The following is a 19000-nucleotide window of genomic DNA, read 5'->3' on the forward strand; positions in this document are numbered from 1 at the left end:
TATACAAGCCTTGAGTTGAGGGGAGAGAGAGAGAGAGAGAGGTTAGAGCTGGAAATATTAAATTTAGGTATCAAGAACAGACAGATGGTATCAAAACCAAGTAATATATACAAGGATCTGCTTCTTTCAACACCAGTCAGAATCATATTCATTCTATGATCTTAAGCAAATAACAATTTTTCATGCCTCCATTTTCTCATCTATAAAATAGGAGTCAAAGTACCACTTCTTAGGGTTGTTGTGAGGATTAATAAAATAATCCATACCCTGGAACTAGATAAGCGCTTCATGCGTGTTAACGTAACTAGCTTGTATTTTTCTCACATAATTGCCTTAATAATCACTCTGGGTATGACTGTCTTAAGGCAACTGAATGCCTTCTGCGGGGTTACTCAGACATGCTTCTCTATCAACCTCCTGAAGTCCTGGCCTGTCGTCCCTGCCCTCAGTCTTCAGCTGCCGTCTCAGACAGCTCTGGCCAGACTCCCACCCTCAGGACACCCCAGGCAAGGGGAAGGCCCCAGTCTCATGGGGTAGGATGTCGATATTCCCTCCTCGAAGACTTTCCTCTTTTCTAGGTTTGCCTTAAGGACCACTCTAGCTTGGCTTAAGGGGACAGCCCTCCTTTCTTACCCCAGATTGAAGATCAAGAGAATGCCATGATGCTCTTACACCTATGAATCCCATCTAAATCATCCTCCAGCTTTTTCTTATACAGTTGAAGGTGGTTGATGGAGTTGATGAAGCTCTGGACAGTTGAAGAATCCATTTCTTCACCTCTCAGTAAGTCCTACAGCAATGTGTCTAGCATTGCTCTTTATAACATAGGGAATTTGTCATACATTTTAACTAGCTTTGAGTTTCAGCCAGAATTCCTGCAGGAAACATCCCATTTCTCATCATATGTATTTTATTTTTAATTTTTTTCTTAGTGTCTGATTTATTAGCCCATTACGACCTCCATGCAAATAAATACTGGCCCATGAACCTGAAGTCTAAAGAGATTTAGGAAGAATAACAGTATAGAATATTGCCTCTTCTTTCTGTGTATGCTTACGATCTTGGGTTACAAATCTGAATAAGATTATAAAATCTGTACTATAGAAGAATGCATCAAATAGGTCATCTGGATGATGTTTAAGGGAGGATGATAATTAATTGCTCCTTCTCTTCAAAGTCCAGAACCAATTAAGAAATAGAGTCCAATGCACAGAGGTCAAAACATTACATTTGTAATTCAGCAAGGCTAGATTGGAGAATGGAGCTCATCCTGTAGCAAATGGAGGCTTTCGCCCACTGCCAACTCAGAAAGGCAGGCCACTGCATCCCACAAGATGAACACCTGTCTTTGAAGTCTACCATATAGAAGCGGGAGCCACGGATGCATGCTGATTGCTGAGAGGCAGATCCCAGAGAGATAGCCACAGGACCCATTTGAAAGGGAGCGGGAATCAGAGAAACTTGGACAGGTGGACATTCAACTTTCCCTACCTCCCAAATAAGAATGGTGAGAGAAGAGAGAGATACTTAAAGTGTTCCTTGAATCTTTTTCCTTCCTTTCTCCTTTAAGGAAATGTAGTCCAAGAACCCAGGTTGGTAATAGTAACACTACCCACATTTTAAGTGCTCAGCAGCCACGCTTGGCTATACTGGCCACTGAACAGCAAAGATAAAGAATCATTCTGTCATTACAGGAAGATTTATCAGCTCTGTTTCACTCGTATAATTACATAACAATATAAGATAGAATATATTTGTTTCATGTGGGTGTGCCTTGTTTGCTCAGTGAGCTCAAAAGTTTTTCATGGGCAGGACTCTTCTCTTACAATTCTTTTGTATCCCAGAGCACTAAGCCAGTGCTGGGCATGTATGGAAATACTTTATAAGTATTTGTTGAATTGAATTTTTAGTACTAACTTGGCAATGTGCTATGAAGTAGAGTAGTAGAAAGAGAACTAATTTGGAAATCAGGAAACCAAGTTTCTGGCCCAAGCTCTTCTGCCAGTTAGTGTGTAACTTGGAATATCTCATGTAACCGAAGTAGTTCATAGTTTCCTCAAATGTAAACAGTTATAGATTAGGCTATATCAGAGGATTTTTCCAGGTTTGGAATTTTGTGATACATGTGGAGTGTTCACTTTTAAATAGAAATGCGCTCATGCGTGCACACAGACACACACGTTCAGAATGGAAAACTAGCCTGTTAAAAAATATTCTAGCTTGTTTAAAATCTCTGGAAATAAGAGTGCTCCCTCAATAGGAAGAACTAAATGCTATTAACATTCAGAGAGTAGAGAAAAATCACCTGGAAGTGGAAAAACACTGGGAGGGCAGCATCATGAGGTTCATTTGCTCTGACCCTGCCAGGTGTGAATTTTTCAGGGGAAGGTGTGTAGGAGGAGTTCCTGCCAGAGGGAGACTGTGAGTGAAGAAGAGGGGGAAAGGCAGCTGTCCTCGGGGAGAACTGAGTGGTCTAGATGGACTTGAACATCAGGAGCTTCAATGGGAGAATAGAGGGAGAGGGTGAAAAGGCCATCTGGAGCCAGGTTGGGGAGGATCTCGGTTACAAGCCAAGGAGTTTGTATATTATTTGGTCAGAAGTTGGAAGACAGTCAAAGCTTTTGAGTAGGAGAGGAACAGAATTATAACAATGCTTTAAGAAAATTAAGTCGGCAGCAGAGTTTCGAATATATTTTCTGGGGAGATTTTGGAAGCAGGAAGATCAGTTAGAGGTTCAAGTGGAAGTAATGTTAATTAGTGTCATCGCAGGGGAGCTGGAAGGCAAACGACATGTGTGCGGTGCTTTAGAGTTTACAAAGTTCTTTTCCCATCAAGTACTTCAGTTGATACGGCAGTTGTGGGAAGTAAGTCGCTCAATGATAGACACAATGCAAGGCGATCAGTTTACATCAATAAATCTTAATTGAATTAACATCAGGAAGACTCTAAAGGACTTGATGACTATACACGGGAAGGAAGGCAGTGGGAAAGCAAAGATGACTCATAGCCTTCAAACTAGTATAACTCGTTCATTCGTCAAACATTTATTGAGCTCTTACTATGATGCCAGGAACTGTTCCAGATGCTGAGCTGCAGCAAAGAATTTGACGGACAAACACCTTACCCTCAGGGAGCTTACATACTAGGGTTAAGTGTTCATCAATAGATATATAAAGAAATATAAAATATCATGGCGTAAAGAGAAAAAAATCAGGGTGAGAGGATGAAGGGTCAGGAGATTCTTTTTTAGATAGTGTATTCAGAGTCCTCTTTCTGGAAGTGACCAGGACAGAGGCATCTGGAGGCCAGAGGGATAACAAAAGACCAGATTTAGAACGGTCTCATAAGCCAGGCTAGGGACCTCTGGTCATTGTGTGGAAGAATCATTCATAGAGGAAAAAAAGTGGACATACAGAGACCAGCAAGAGGGTACTACAGGGGTTCAGGGAAAAGATGATGATGTCTTGGACTGATGTGATATTTTTAGAGAATACAAAGACCAGCCAGATTCCCAATATATGATAAGATAAGGCTTACAGGATCTTTTTCTTGGAATTGATGTAGTGTGGAAGAAAAAGAGAGAAATCAGGATGCTTCCAAGGTTTTTGCTCTGAGTGGTTTGGTAAATAGTTGTGCCCTTCTGAGGTAGGGAATAGTGGGCAAAGGAATCAAGAGCTTTGCTTTGAACCTGTTATCTTTGATCAACCTGCTGAACATTCAAGCGGAGATGTTGCAAAGGAAGGATACGATTCTGGAGTTGGGGGAGATGTCAGGGTTAGAGATCTAAATGTCAGATGACTTTACAATCACCAAAAATAGAGAAGCCAGGAGGGGGAAGCTGGTTCTCGTACTTATCCAGTATGTATTAAGTACTTAGTATGTGTAAAGGATTTATCTAGGCTCTGGGGGTGCAGAGGCCAAAGACATAGTCCTTGCCTTCAAAGGGCTCACAGGTTGTCAGGAATACAAGCAAAGAAACCAATCACACTATAGTATGATAAGTTCTATAACAGGAGTTTCCAGGGGTGATACAGGAGACTGCAGAGGCGCAGCAGATCCAGAATTCAAGGAAGTCTTCCTTAAGAAGGTGATACTCAAGAGAAGTTTTGAGAATTGAAGAAGTGTTGTCTGGGGGGGGGAAAATCCAGGCCCAGGAAGAAAGGCAATTCGGGTGGAGGGAACATAATTTATAGCATAGAGGCACAGGATAGCAGGGCATGGTCATGCATCTGTGGTTATTTCGGTATGACTGGAAAAGAGGGTGCTTGTAGGAGGGGGGCAAGAGATGAGACTAGACAGGTGGGCAGAGATAGATCATGAAGACCCCTCTAGGCCATGCTGAGGAGTCTGCCAGATGGAGAAGAGGACAAGTTTAGTCTTAGAATTGCTGAGTTTGAGATAGACATGGAACATGTCGAGAAGGTAACAAAAAACAGAAGATCAGAACTCCAGTGAACATTGGGGCCAAATTCCTCTTTTTATTTCTAGCTATATTTATAATATTTCAGCATCTCCCTCACAGAGATCATTGTTGAAGACATAGACATGAATCAAACGTCCAAAAAACAGGAAATGCAGAGAAAAGAGGAGCAGGAAAGGAACAGAGCTGTAGGCAATGCCCACAATTTGAGAACTGGTAGAGGAGCAGAGTCAGGATGGAAATCAGGGCCAGGACAGTCAGAGAAGGTTAAGAACTGGAAGAATACATCGTCACTGTGGCCAAGGACAGAGGAAGATGTGTGAAGGGGACTGTTGGTGGCAATGTCATATACCCAGTGAGGTTAAGGAAGGTGAAATTTGAGGGAATGTCATCCAATGTGGTGACCCAAGGGTCCCTTGGTGACCTTTGGGAGAGTAATTTAGAAGCCTGGGGGAGAAACTCAGCAGCCAGGGGTTAGAGTGACTAGGATTGGAGTGAGAACGTGAAGGCAGAGAAGGGGGACTTCCAAGCCTCCAATGCCAAGCCTGTCCTAGTTTCACACCTGGCATCTGCCATTTGTATTCAACCTTCACTTGACCCTTTTTTCCTGGCTTTCTGTCCTGCCTCTCTTATTCCCACTGTCTACTGTCCCAACAAGACAGCATCTCCTGCCAGCAACAATCCTAGCATTCAGCCAGCCAGCAAGCTATGAACTGAATCATCAAGTAGACTTTATCAGATAACAAAATAGGGCAAGGTTTACCTTGATGAAACATGTGCTGTCATCGAGTCTGTAAAATGAATAGAATCTCATTAAGGACATGTTCGACCTGGAAGAATTCACACTAATCTATGAACAGTGGTTACTAACCGGGTCCAGGCAAGTAGGAGGTTGCGGGGACAGGGGACGTTTTTTCATTTCTACCATATGCATCATTTTATTGTTTTAGGTTGTTGTTGTTTTACAACAAAAATCTGTTGGTTTTCTAGTTTTAAACATTTTGGTTAAAAAAAAAAAAAATGACACGCCTCCCCCACCATGCTTCTAAGCTGCAGAAGTACCATTTGGCCAAGACCATCTATATTTCTTCTTTCCTTTATGTTCTCCTCCCATCAATCTTTGGCAGCTAGAATTAACTCAGTGGAAATGCTGGCAAACTCTCCAGTCAGACATTTGTTCTCTTTAACATCTGGCCATATCGAGATAATTGTTCTTCTATATCCATTGATATCTTGCTTTTAATTAATTGGATCTCTGCATATCCAAAAGCCACTTATGCAAATTAAAACAATGACTCCACTCAAGAAACTGGGAATGATAACCACAGTCATTGTCAAATGAGTGAAGCTAATCAAAGCCCCATTGTCATAATTTTCTTCTTAGAGACCAACAGCTGAAACAAGTGGAATCAGGAAAAAGAATAATTGGCCACTTATTCCAATTCCCACCATTTATAATAGTAATAAACAGCACAAATAGCAAACAAATTAAGTACTGCTCCCATTGAGCTAATCAATTAACAACATGACAGCTTTACCTCCCACTGCTTGACTCTTTCCCTTCTATCTCTGGCTCATTCGGACCCCACTCCACTCCCTGGACCATGACAATAGCCTCCCAGACTCTACTCTTGTTCCTCTTAGGCATAGCCTCTGCATTGGTCACTGGAATGAACTCTCGAATACAAAATCCAGGCCACTGCCTTGCTTAACACCCTTCAACCTGGAATGTTTAAGCTTTTTATCATAGCATCCAAGGTGGCTGGTTTCTTGGCCCCTATCTGTGGATCTTCTGAAATCAGGCTCGTGGTGTATCAGATGAAGAGTTCACCTTGATTTGGGACTATTGTGTGGAGCTCAGATCACTGCCAAACTCCACTTTCTCTTGTGGTGAGTCTCCCTTTGGGGAACCAGAGTGTCCTCTTCTGTCGCTGAACAGTGGTCAGGACCGCCACCATCCACTGTAACAGGTTTTCCTAATTTTAAGATTTGGTGGAGAGGGTTGGTACCTCACTTTTTCCCTCTCAGAAGGCTTTTAGGATCCTTATGCAAATACATCCACCTTCTCCCAAAACCTCTGCAAATTGAGGAGAAGTCTTGGCTAAATCAACAGCATTAAAAAAAAAAAAAATTAACGGTATGCCATTTTCCAAAGTCGACATACCTCAATTCTTATATTTATATAGAGGATGCAACTCCGATGTGACTTTCTGTTTGCCTCTAAATAAAAACTTCCACCACACCAGGTGCTCATCATAGGTATAAGCACAGACATATATCTTAAATCTTTTTATGTCTGCTTAGAAAATTGCTTTTCTGAAAACTTCCTTTAATAATATTATTGATATTTTATAGGTGATCTGATAGATCATTTCCTAGAGTCAATAGCACTAAGATTAGAGCCTTCTTGACTTTAACCAGAGCCCAAATGAATGAACCGTCTCAATCAACTGTTAATTACTTCTTCTGCTCCAGACTTTTAAAAGAAAGAAGGCAAGAAGCTAATAATTACAGATTTGTCAGAGACCATTTACAGGAGCTTTTGAGACAGCATCAGCCTCTATAGATCTCAATCACACATTCACACAGAAAAAATGCAGTATCTACAGTTCTTAGGATCAAGTGGCTCTTGGGAAGGCAAGGTTTTCAAACTTGGCCTGTTAAAGCTCTTTCACCAATGATAACCCTGCCTCGTGGAAGAGCTTACTCAGGCATCTATCAAATAGTGACTGCAGAGGTAGGAATGTCCATTGAAGACCTGATGGGAAAAACTTTAGAAATACAATGCTGGACCTTCTGACATCAGTAAAAATATCAGCAGGACCCACAGACACACAGTCAACTAGCAAGCTGTGGTCTTTTTAAAGATCCTTAAATACATAAAAATACAGAGTTGGCCACGTGGATGTCTTCAAGTCCTCCAGCTTTCTGAGTTCATCCATTCTTACATGTACGAGTTGAAACAGACAATGAACTTATTTAAGGACACCAGGCAGCGCTAGAACCTCTGGGAGTCACGTTTGGAGCTGTCTGAGCTACCTGGCCAGGAATAAGGCTATCCAAGTCATGCAAGAGTCCCACCTATTCGGTTTGAGATGGTTGGGGGAGGTAAATAAAGCTTTGTGTCTTTCTTCACATTATAGTTCCTCGTTTTCCCCAAATAATAGACCCTTCTAACCCAAAACTTATCCCATTTTTGTCTCAGTTCTCAGAACTCCCTGTAGTAACTCCTCAACTAAAGGTTTTGGCAGCATACTCTTCCCTTTCAGAGTTGCCTAGTTTATATGGGTTAAACTCTACAAAGCCAGGGTAGAAATTCTAAATAAATTAGTTAAATTAAGTAGAAAGAGTAACACATCACCATAGTCAATTGCAGCTAGACCTAGATACAGACATGGCATAGCTCTGGTCTTTTAAATAGACCATGGATTATCAAAAAATGAATGTCTGTTATTTCACTTTTGCTAAGTCCTTGTATCTTCAGAGGGCATCATCCCTTCAATACCCTAATGAAATTGCCTGGGACCCATACCACGTGCCTTGGGAAATCCAGGCACAGACACATGCATGCAGGAGCCATATGCACACACTTAGCCTATCCCGTTTCAGTCTCTCCAAGGCACCCCAAGAGGTTATGCTTCTAGTCAACAGTACGTCCTCTGAGCTACCTCTTTCCACTTTTTTGCTCAAACATTGTTGGCATAGTGGACTCTGTGGGCACTCAACCAAAAGGAGCTGCCCCGCCTTCAGAGAAGATAGGAGACAATGACTGACTGACACAAGACTTTGAAAAGCCATCCCTTTGCCTCAAGAGGAGACCAGCTCCGTGGTGGAATTCATGCTCCAGAGCTCCCCGAGGGGTCAGATCCAAGTCAGCTCCTGCCAAGGTCACATCCATGAGGGGCTTTCCTCTCCTTCCCTGCTCTTGTCCTCCCACTCCCCTTCTCCAAGCACCGCCTCAAAACATCACTGTCACAACAATCCCTGACCCAGGTTCTGCTTCTGGGGAACCAGACCTAACACAGTTGGATTTATAAGATTTTTTCCAGGAGGGGACTGAGAACTCAACACAGAACAGCAAGGATTCAGATCTGGGTCCCGTGCTACATTGCTAAACCAAGGAGCCCCAGCGTGAACTGCTGCAGGGTAGAGAATGCTCTTTTCTCTACAGAACAACAGGACAAAATCATAACTACTTTCATGCTTTCAGAGGCTTTTATTCTGTCCTCTCTTAACTGCCTCCATGGAAGGAGGTGAGCACAAGAACAAGAGGGCAGCAAATCCTTGGTGTAGTTACTTTCCAGAGTTTGACACTTGTATTAAGAAGTTTCTGAGAGCTGTGGAAGCAGACACAAGGCGTGGCAACCAGACTATTTAGCTCTTATAAATCTGCCGTTCCCCAGACTCATTCCTCTCATTTTCTTTTCTTTTGTTTTATACTTCTTGCCATTGCCTGATTATTATTTTTTTTTAATCTTTATTGGAGTATAATTGCTTTACAATCTTAGTTTCCATGGCATAACAAAGTGAATCAGCTATATGTATACATATATCCCCATATCCCCTCCCTCTTGCATCTCCCTCCCCCCCTCCCTACCCCACCCCTCTAGGTGGTCACAAAGCACCGAGCTGATCTCCCTTTGCGATGCAGCTGCTTATCACTAGATATCTATTTTACATTTGGTAGTGTATATATGCCCATGCTATTCTCTCACTTCATCCCAGCTTACCCTTCCCCCTCCCCGTGTCCTCAAGTCCATTCTCTACATCTGCATCTTTATTGCTGTCCTGCTGCTAAGTACTTCAGAACCATTTTTTTTTTTTTAGATTCCATATATATGTGTTAGCATATGGTATTTGTTTTTCTCTTTCTGACTTACTTCACTCTGTATGACAGATTCTCGGTCCATCCACCTCACTACAAATAACTTAATTTTGTTTCTTTTTATGGCTGAGTAATATTCCATTGTATATACATGCCACATCTTCTTTATCCATTCATCTGTCAATGGACACTTAGGTTGCTTCCATGTCCTGGCTATTGTAAATAGAGCTGCAATGAACATTGTGGCACATGACTCTTCTTGAATTATGGTTTTCTCAGGGTATATGCCCAGTTGTGGGATTGCTGGGTCATATGGTAGTTCTATTTGTAGTATTTAAAGGAACTTCCGTACTGTTCTCCATAGTGGCTGTATCAATTTACATTCCCACCAACAGTGCAAGAGGGTTCCCTTTTTGCCACATCCTCTCCAGCATTTATTGTTTGTAGATTTTTTGATGATGGCCATTCTGACTGATGTGAGGTGATACCTCACTGTAGTTTTGATTTGCATTTCTCTAATGATTAGTGATGTTGAGCATCCTTTCATGCGTTTGTCGGCAATCTGCATATCTTCATTGGAGAAATGTCTATTTAGTTCTTCTGCCCATCTTTGGATTGGGTTGTTTGTTTATCAATGGAACAGGATAGAAAGCCCAGAGATAAACCCATGCACATATGGTCACCTTATTTTTGATAAAGGAGGCAAGAATATACAATGGAGAAAAGACAGCCTCTTCAATAAGTGGCGCTGGGAAAACTGGACAGCTACATGTAAAAGAATGAAATTAGAACACTCCCTAACACCATATACAAAAATAAACTCAAAATGGATTAAAGACCTAAATATAAGGCCAGACACTATAAAACTCTTAGAAGAAAAGATAGGCAGAACACTCTATGACATAAATCACAGCAAGATCCTTTTTGACCCACCTCCTAGAGAAATGGAAATAAAAACAGAAATAAACAAATGGGACTTAATGAAACTTAAAAGCTTTTGCACAGCAAAGGAAAACATAAACAAGATGAAAAGACAACCCACAGAATGGGAAACAATATTTGCAAATGAAGCAACTGACAAAGGATTAATCTCCAATATTTTTAGTTTTTTAAGGAATCTCCATACTGTTCTCCATAGTGGCTGTATCAATTTACATGCCCACAAACAGTGCAAGAGGGTTCCCTTTTCTCCACACCCTCTCCAGCATTTATTGTTTGTAGATTTTTTGATGATGGCCATTCTGACTGGTGTGAGGTGATACCTCATTGTAGTTTTGATTTGCATTTCTCTAATGATTAGTGATGTTGAGCATCCTTTCATGTGTTTGTTGGCAATCTGTATATCTTCTTTGTAGAAATGTCTATTTAGGTCTTCTGCCCATTTTTGGATTGGGTTGTTTGATTTTTGATATTGAGCTGCATGTGCTGCCTGTATATTTTGGAGATCAATCCTTTGTCAGTTGCTTCATTTGCAAATATTTTCTCCCATTCTGAGGGTTGTTTTTTTGTCTTGTTTGTGGTTTCCTCTGCTGTGGAAAAGCTTTTAAGTTTCATTAGATTCTGTTTGTTTATTTTTGTTTTTATTTCCATTTCTCTAGGAGATGGGTCAAAAAGGATCTTGTTGTGATTTATGTCATAGAGTGTTCTGCCTATGTTTTCCTTTAAGAGTTTTATAGAGTCTGGCTTTACATTTAGGTCTTTAATCCATTTTGAGTTTATTTTTGTATATGGTGTTAGGGAGTGTTCTAATTTCATTCTTTTACATGTAGTTGTCCAGTTTTCCCAGCGCCACTTATTGAAGAGGCTGTCTTTTCTCCATTGTATATTCTTGCCTCCTTTAGCAGAGATAGGGTGACCATATGTGCGTGGGTTTATCTATGGGCTTTCTATCCTGTTCCATTGATCTATATTTCTGTTTTTGTGCCAGTACCATACTGTCTTGATTACTGTAGCTTTGTAGTATAGTCTGAGGTCAGGGAGCCTGATTCCTCCAGCTCCGTTTTTCTTTCTCAAGATTGTGTTGGCTATTTGGGATCTTTTGTGTTTCCATACAAATTGTGAAATTTTTGGTTCTAGTTCTGTGAAAAATGCCATTGGTAGTTTGATAAGAATTGCACTGAATCTGTAGATTGCTTTGGGTAGTATAGCCATTTTCACAATGTTGATTCTTCCAGTCCAAGAACATGGTATATCTCTCCAACTGTTTGTATCGTCTTTAATTTCTTTCATCAGTGCCTTATAGTTTTCTGCATACAGGTCTTTTGTCTCCTTAGGTAGGTTTATTCCTAGGTATTTTATTCTTTTTGTTGCAATGGTAAATGGGAGTGTTTCCTTAATTTCTCTTTCAGATTTTTCATCATTAATGTATAGGAATCCAAGAGATTTCTGTGCATTACTTTTGTATCCTGCTACTTTACCAAATTCATTGATTAGCTCTAGTAGTTTTCTGGTTGCATCTTTAGGATTCTATATGTATAGAATCATGTCATTTGCAAACAGTGACAGCTTTACTTCTTCTTTTCTGATTTGGATTCCTTTTATTTATTTTTCTTCTCTGATTGCTGTGGCTAAAACTTCCATAACTATGTTAAATAATAGTGGTGAGAGTGAACAACCTTGTCTTGTTCCTGATCTTAGAGGAAATGGTTTCAGGTTTTCACCACTGAGAATGATGTTGGCTGTGGGTTTGTCATATATGGCCTTTATTATATTGAGGTAAGTTCCCTCTGTGCCTACTTTCTGGAGGGTTTTCATCAGAAATGGGTGTTGAATTTTGTTGAAAGCTTTTTCTGCATCTACTGAGATGATCATATGGTTTTTCTCCTTCAGTCTGTTAATATGGTTTATCACATTGATTGATTTGCGTATATTGAATTCTTGCATTCCTGGGATAAACCCCACTTGATCATGGTATATTATCCTTTTAATGTGCTGTTGGATTCTGTTTGCTAGTATTTTGTTCAGGATTTTTGCATCTACGTTCATCAGTGATATTGGCCTGTAGTTTTCTTTCTTTGAGACATCGTTGTCTGGTTTTGGTATCAGGGTGATGGTGACCTCATAGAATGAGTTGGGGAGTGTTCCTCCCTCTGCTATATTTTGGAAGAGTTTGAGAAGGATAGGTGTTAGCTCTTCTCTAAGTGTTTGATTGAATTTGCCTGTGAGGCCATCTGGTCCTGGGCTTTTGTTTGTTGGAAGATTTTTAATCACAGTCTCAATTTCAGTGCTTGTGATTTGTCTGTTTATATTTTCTGTTTCTTCCTGGTTCAGTCTTGGAAGGTTGTGCTTTTCTAAGAGTTTGTCCATTTCTTCCAGGTTGTCCATTTTATGGCATAGAGTTGCTTGTAGTAATCTCTCCTGATCCTTTGTATTTCTGCAGTGTCAGTTGTTACTTCTCCTTTTTCATTTCTAATTCTGTTGATTTGAGTCTTCTCCCTTATTTTCTTGATGAGTCTGGCTAATGGTTTATCAATTTTGTTTATCTTCTCAAAAAACCAGCTTTTAGTTTTATTGATCTTTACTGTTGTTTTCTTCATTTCTTTTCCATTTATTTCTGATCTGATCTTTATGATTCCTTTCCTTCTGCTAACTTTGGGTTTTCTTCGTTCTTCTTTCTATAATTGCTTTAGGTGTAAGGTTAGGTTGTTTATTTGAGATTTTTCTTGTTTCCTTAGGTAGGATTGTATTGCTATAAACTTCTCTCTTAGAACTGCTTTTGCTGCATCACATAGGTTTGGAGTCGTCGTGTTTTCATTGTCATTTCTTTCTAGGTATTTTATGATTTCCTCTTTGATTTCTTCAATGATCTCTTGGTTTTTTAGTAGTGTATTGTTTAGCTTCCATGTGTTTGTATTTTTTTACAGATTTTTTCCTGTAATTGATATCTAGTCTCATAGCGTTGTGGTCAGAAAAGATACTTGATACGATTTCAATTTTCTTAAAATTACCAAAGCTTGATTTGTGACCCAAGATATGATCTATCCTGGAGAATGTTCCATGACCACTTGAGAAGGAAGTGTATTCTGTTGTTTTTGGATGAAATGCCCTGTAAATATCAATTAAGTCCATCTTGTTTAGTGTATCATTTAAAGCTTGTGTTTCCGTATTTATTTTCATTTTGGATGATCTGTCCATTGGTGAAAGTGGGGTGTTAAAGTCTCCTACTATGATTGTGTTACTGTCAATTTCCCCTTTTATGGCTGTTAGCATTTGTCTTATGTATTGAGGTGCTCCTATGTTAGGTGCATAAATATTTACAATTGTTATATCTTCTTCTTGGATTGATCCCTTGATCATTATGTAGTGTCCTTCTTTGTCTCTAGTAATAGTCTTTATTTTATAGTCTATTTTATCTAATAATAGTATTGCTACTCCAGCTTTATTTTGATATCCATTTGCATGGAATATCTTTTTCCATCCCCTCACTTTCAGTCTATTTGTGTCCCTAGGTCTGAAGTGGGTCTCTTGTAGACAGCATATACATGGGTCTTGTTTTTGTGTCCATTCAGCCAGTCTATGTCTTTTGGTGGGAGTATTTATTCCATTTACATTTAAGATAATTATCAATATGTATTTTCCTATTACCATTTTCTCAATTGTTTTGAGTTTGTTATTGTAGGTCTTTTCCTTCTCTTGTGTTTCCTGCTTGGAGAAGTTCCTTTCGTATTTGTTGTAAAGCTGATTTGGTGGTATTGAATTCTCTCAAATTTTGCTTGTCTGTAAAGGTTTTAATTTCTCCATCGAATCTGAATGAGCTCCTTGCTGGGTAGAGAAATCTTGGTTGTAGGTTTTTCCCTTTCATCACTTTAAATATGTCCTGCCACTCCCTTCTGGCTTGCAGGGTTTCTGCTGAAGGATCAGCTGTTAACCTTATGGGGATTCCCTTGTATGTTATTTGTTGATTTTCCCTTGCTGCTTTTAATATTTTTTCTTTGTATTTAATTTTTGATAGTTTGATTAATGTGTGTCTTAGTGTGTTTCTCCTTGGATCTATCTTGCATGGAACTCTCTGAGCTTCCTGGACTTGATTGACTATTTCCTTTCCCATGTTAGGGAAGGTTTCAACTATAATCTCTTCAAATATTTTCTCAGACCCTTTCTTTTTCTCTTCTTCTTCTGGGACCCCTATAATTCGAAGGTTGGTGTGTTTAATGTTGTCACAGAGGTCTCTGAGACTGTTCTCAATTCTTTTCATGCTTTTTTTCTTTATTCTGCTCTGTAGCAGTTATTTCCACTATTTTATCTTCCAGGTCACTTATCCATTCTTCTGCCTCAGTTATTATGCTATTGATTCCTTCTAGAGTAATTTTAATATCATTTATTGTGTTGTTCATCATTGTTTGCTCTTTAGTTCTTCTAGGTCCTTGTTAAACATTTCTTGTATTTTCTCCATTCTATTTCCAAGATTGTGGATCATCTTTACTATAATTACTCTGAATTCTTTTTCAGGTAGACTGCCTATTTCCTTTCATTTGTTTGGTGTGGTGCGTTTTTACCTTGTTCCTTCATCTGCTGGGTATTTCTCTGTCTTCTCATTTTGTTTAACTTACCGTGTTGGGGGTTTCCTTTTCACAGGCTGCAGGTTCATAGTTCCCGTTGTTTTTGGTGTCTGCCCCCAGTGGGTGAGGTTGGTTCAGTGGGTTGTGTAGGCTCCCTGGAGAGGACTGGTGCCTGTGTTCTGGTGAGTGCTGCTGGATCTTGTCTTTCTGGTGGGCAGGGCCGCGTTCAGTGATGTGTTTTGGGATGTCTGTGAACTTAGTATGATCTTAGGTAGCTTCTCTGTTAATGGGTGGGGTTTTGTTCCTGTCTTGCTAGTTGTTTTGCATGAGGCGACAAGCACTGGAGCTTGCTGGCCATTGGGTGGAGCTGGGTCTTAGTGTTGAGACGGAGATCTCTGGGAGAGCTCTTGCCAAATGATATTACGTGGGGCCGGGAGGTCTCTTGTGGTCCATTGTCCTGAATTCGGCTCTCCCACCTCAGAAGCTCAGGCTTGACACCTGGCCGGAGCACCAAGACCCTGTCAGCCACACGGCTCTGAAGAAAAGGGAGAAAAAAAGAAAGAAAAAAGTTTTTTAAAAAATAATAAGTAAGAAAAATTATTAAAATAATAAAATAATAATAATAAAAGAAGACAGCAACCAAACCAATAAACAAATCCACCAACGATTCATGCACTAAAAATGAAACTAAGATAAACATAAAAATCAGAAACAAATCAGTCTCAGACAGCAAACCCCAAGTCTACAGCTGCCCCCAAAGTCCACTGCCTCAATTTTGGGATGATTCGCTGTCTATTCAGGTATTCCACAGATGCAGGGTACATCAAGTTGACTGTGGAGATTTAATCCACTGCTCCTGAGGCTGCTGGGAGAAAATTCCCTTTCTCTCCTTTCTTCGCACAGCTCCCGGTGTTCAGCTTTGGATTTGGACCCGCCTCTGCGTGTAGGTCATCTGAGGGCGTCTGTTCTTTGCTCAGACAGGACGGGCTTAAAGGAGCAGCTGCTTCAGGGCCTCTCGCTCACTCAGGCCGGGGGGAGGGAGGGGTACGGATGCGGGGCGAGCCTGTGGCAGCACAGGCCGGCGTGATGTTGTAACAGCCTGAGGCGTGCGTTCCCTGTGTTCTCCCGGGGAAGTTGTCCCTGGATCACGGGACCCTGGCAGTGGCGGGCTGCACAGGGTCCTGGGAAGGGAGGTGTGGATAGTGACCTGTGCTTGCACACAGGCTTCTTGGTGGCGTCAGCAGCAGCCTTAGCGTCTCATGCCCGTCTCTGGAGCTCCTTTAAGCAGCGCTCTGAATCCCCTCTCCTCGCGCACCAGGAAACAAAGAGGCAAGAAGAAGTTTCTTGCCTCTTCGGCAGCTCCAGACTCTTTCCCGGACTCCCTCCCGGCCAGCTGTGGTGCACTAGCCCCTTCAGGCTGTGTTCACGCCGCCAACCCCAGTCCTGTCCCTGGGATCCAACCGAAGCCCGAGCCTCAGCTCCCAGCCCCGCCCGTCCCGGCGGGTGAGCAGACAAGCCTCTCGGGCTGGTGAGTGCTGCTCGGCGCCGAGCCTCTGTGCGGGAATCTCTCCGCTTTGCCCTCCTCACCCCTGTGGCTGCGGTCTCCTCCGTGGCTCCGAAGCTCCCCACCTCCGCCACCCGCAGTCTCCACCCACAAAGGGGCTTCCTAGTGTGTGGAAACCTTTCCTCCTTCACAGCTCCCTCCCACTGGTGCAGGTCCCATCCCTATTCTTTTGTCTCTGTTTTTTCTTTTTTCTTTTGCCCTATCCAGGTACGTGGGGGAGTTTCTTGCCTTTTGGGAGGTCTGAGATCTTCTGCCGGCGTTCAGTAGGTGTTCTGTAGGCGTTGTTCCACATGTAGATGTATTTCTGATGTATTTGTGGGGAGGAAGGTGATCTCCACGTCTTACTCCTCTACCATCTTGAAGATCCCTCATTCCTCTCATTTTCTTTCTCAACCACTTTTATGCCCAAAATAAAGCACACTTCCCTCCATTCCTTTAGGGAGTGTGGCAAGTGCTACAGTGAGGGATGTGTGACGGTTTGAGGAAAGGTAGAAGGTGATCTGGGCACAAGAAAATCCTGTGGGAACCGAGATGTGCAGGAAGGGCGTGGCTTCCCCTCCACAGAGCAAGGGTAACATGGGGTGCATGTGCATTCTCCCTGCTGCGGCAGGTGGGCTAAGTTGGAGGAATAGACAGATTGCCAGGGGACTGCAGAAAAGAAAGCAGTCAACATGATGATGAGGAGGTGAAGGTCAGCAAAGTTTTCACTGAGCTTAGGACATCTGATCTATGCCTGGAAGGATAAGAAGTGGATTACGAAGGAGAAAAGGAGAAAGGAGGAAATCCCAGTTGAGAACCCCGAGGTGCAGAGATGTGAACCTAGAGAATCCCACAGTGGTAGGACCAGGGAATCCTGCAGGGCTGTGGCAAGAGATGAGACTGGGATGATAGCTTGGAATCAGCTTGAGAAGGTCCAGAGGATCATGGAAGTGATGTCAGTGGGAACCACTTTGTTCATATGGATGGTAAAGACCAGTATGCCCACCCAGTGGGGAATAGACTAAAGAGAAATAGAGAAAGAGAGGTGAGAAGGCAGTGAAACCAGTTAGGAGGCTTTTGAAATGATCTCTAGTGCTTACTGCATACTTATGACATGCCAGGCACTGTTCCAAGCATTTTCCACATTTTATTTCACTAAATCCTCACAAGGGCTGAATGGGACAAATACTATCGTGCATCTCAAATAGCAGAAGGAAACTGAGATGCAGGAGGCTAAGTAAGTGGTCCAGGGGGTCAAAGCTAGTAAGCACAGAGCAGTGACTTAAACCCGGGAGTCTGGCTTCAGAGTCGGCAGGATGTTCTGCTCCCCTATTCTGTAATCCTCCAGGGCAGAAATGTTGAAGGTCTGTCCGAGGGCAATAATAGCTGGAATAGAGAAGAGGGAACAAGACGAATGACATTTGCAGGGTGAGTAGGTGAGACAAAGAGATCAGTACAAATAACTGAGGTTTCTAGTTTCAGTGAACGAAGGCATGGGGGTTCGCATTAATAAGATGGGGAATAGCAGCTCCAGGGGTGAAATACCATCTCTGTGTGAGATGCGAAGTTTGCAGGGATTAGGAGGTATCCTGGTAAAACGTTCAAAAATGTGTCTTACTCCTCCCCTCCCCTTCCTCCCTCTCCCATCTTCCCCAGCTCGCATCATCACATTTGCACTGTCCTTTGCTCTATCAAAATGTCTTCTCAAGAAAGTGCCTGGGACAGATGCCATTGACACACTAAGGCCAGTAAGTTCTCTCTTCCTGGGCAACTCTAATCATAAATGAGAGGCTTATTCCTATCAAAGGAGTCAGTAAAAATCAAGAGAATATGCTGGAGAGGAGGCTTCCTGGCACCATGGAGAACTTGACCTCCTTAAGAAGATGACAGTAAGTCCCACCCACCACGACCAATTCAAACTTCCAAATAGATCAGTGTCTCCCATTAATTCAATGGCTGTGGACAGACTGGGGTAGTTCTCGGGGTTCTCTCACAGGACACAAAAGCCGTTGGGAAGAGAGAACACTTTGGAATCTCAGCTAATTCCCAAGAGCATACAGGCCTTCTTTCAAAAATGTTCTGGTCCAAAGGACCATATTTTTATAAAATCAAGCATCTCTCTCTACTTCTTCATCTCTTCCTCTCTCCCTCTCTCTCCTGCCCTCCTGTACTCCCTCCTAGTTGTTTTTACTTAAAGAAAGTCATTGACAAATGCAAAAGGCTACTCATTGTGTCATAATTCATAATAGCAGAGGATTGGACACAATCCAAATGCCTATCCATATGGGACTTAGAAACTATGATATGTTCCCATAATTCTGTATATTCAGCCTTGAGGAAAAATGAGGAAGATTCCATACGTATCAATATGGATACTGAGATAAATTATGTGCAAAAAGCAAGGTGCAAACTGGCAAGTCATATGCCACCTTTCCTATATATATTTTTATATTTGCATAAAGAAATATTAGAAGACAATTTTCAGAAACAACATTAGTTACCTGCAGACAGCAGAGGCAAACAGGGTGGAGGGCACAGGATGAAAGCAGCAGGGCCCTGGGTATAACCATCTAATGTTGACTTTGGAATCATACAAATCTTATGTTCAAAAAGTAAAATTAAATGTAAAAAAACAAGGAAAATAGCTCATGCAGAAATTAAAAGGAGATATTTTACAGAAGTAATCCACAGGGAGAAGTCAAACTGTGGTGTAT

Source organism: Balaenoptera ricei, chromosome 5, assembly GCF_028023285.1.
Source record: "Balaenoptera ricei isolate mBalRic1 chromosome 5, mBalRic1.hap2, whole genome shotgun sequence".
In the NCBI taxonomy this organism is placed as follows: Eukaryota; Metazoa; Chordata; class Mammalia; order Artiodactyla; family Balaenopteridae; genus Balaenoptera; species Balaenoptera ricei.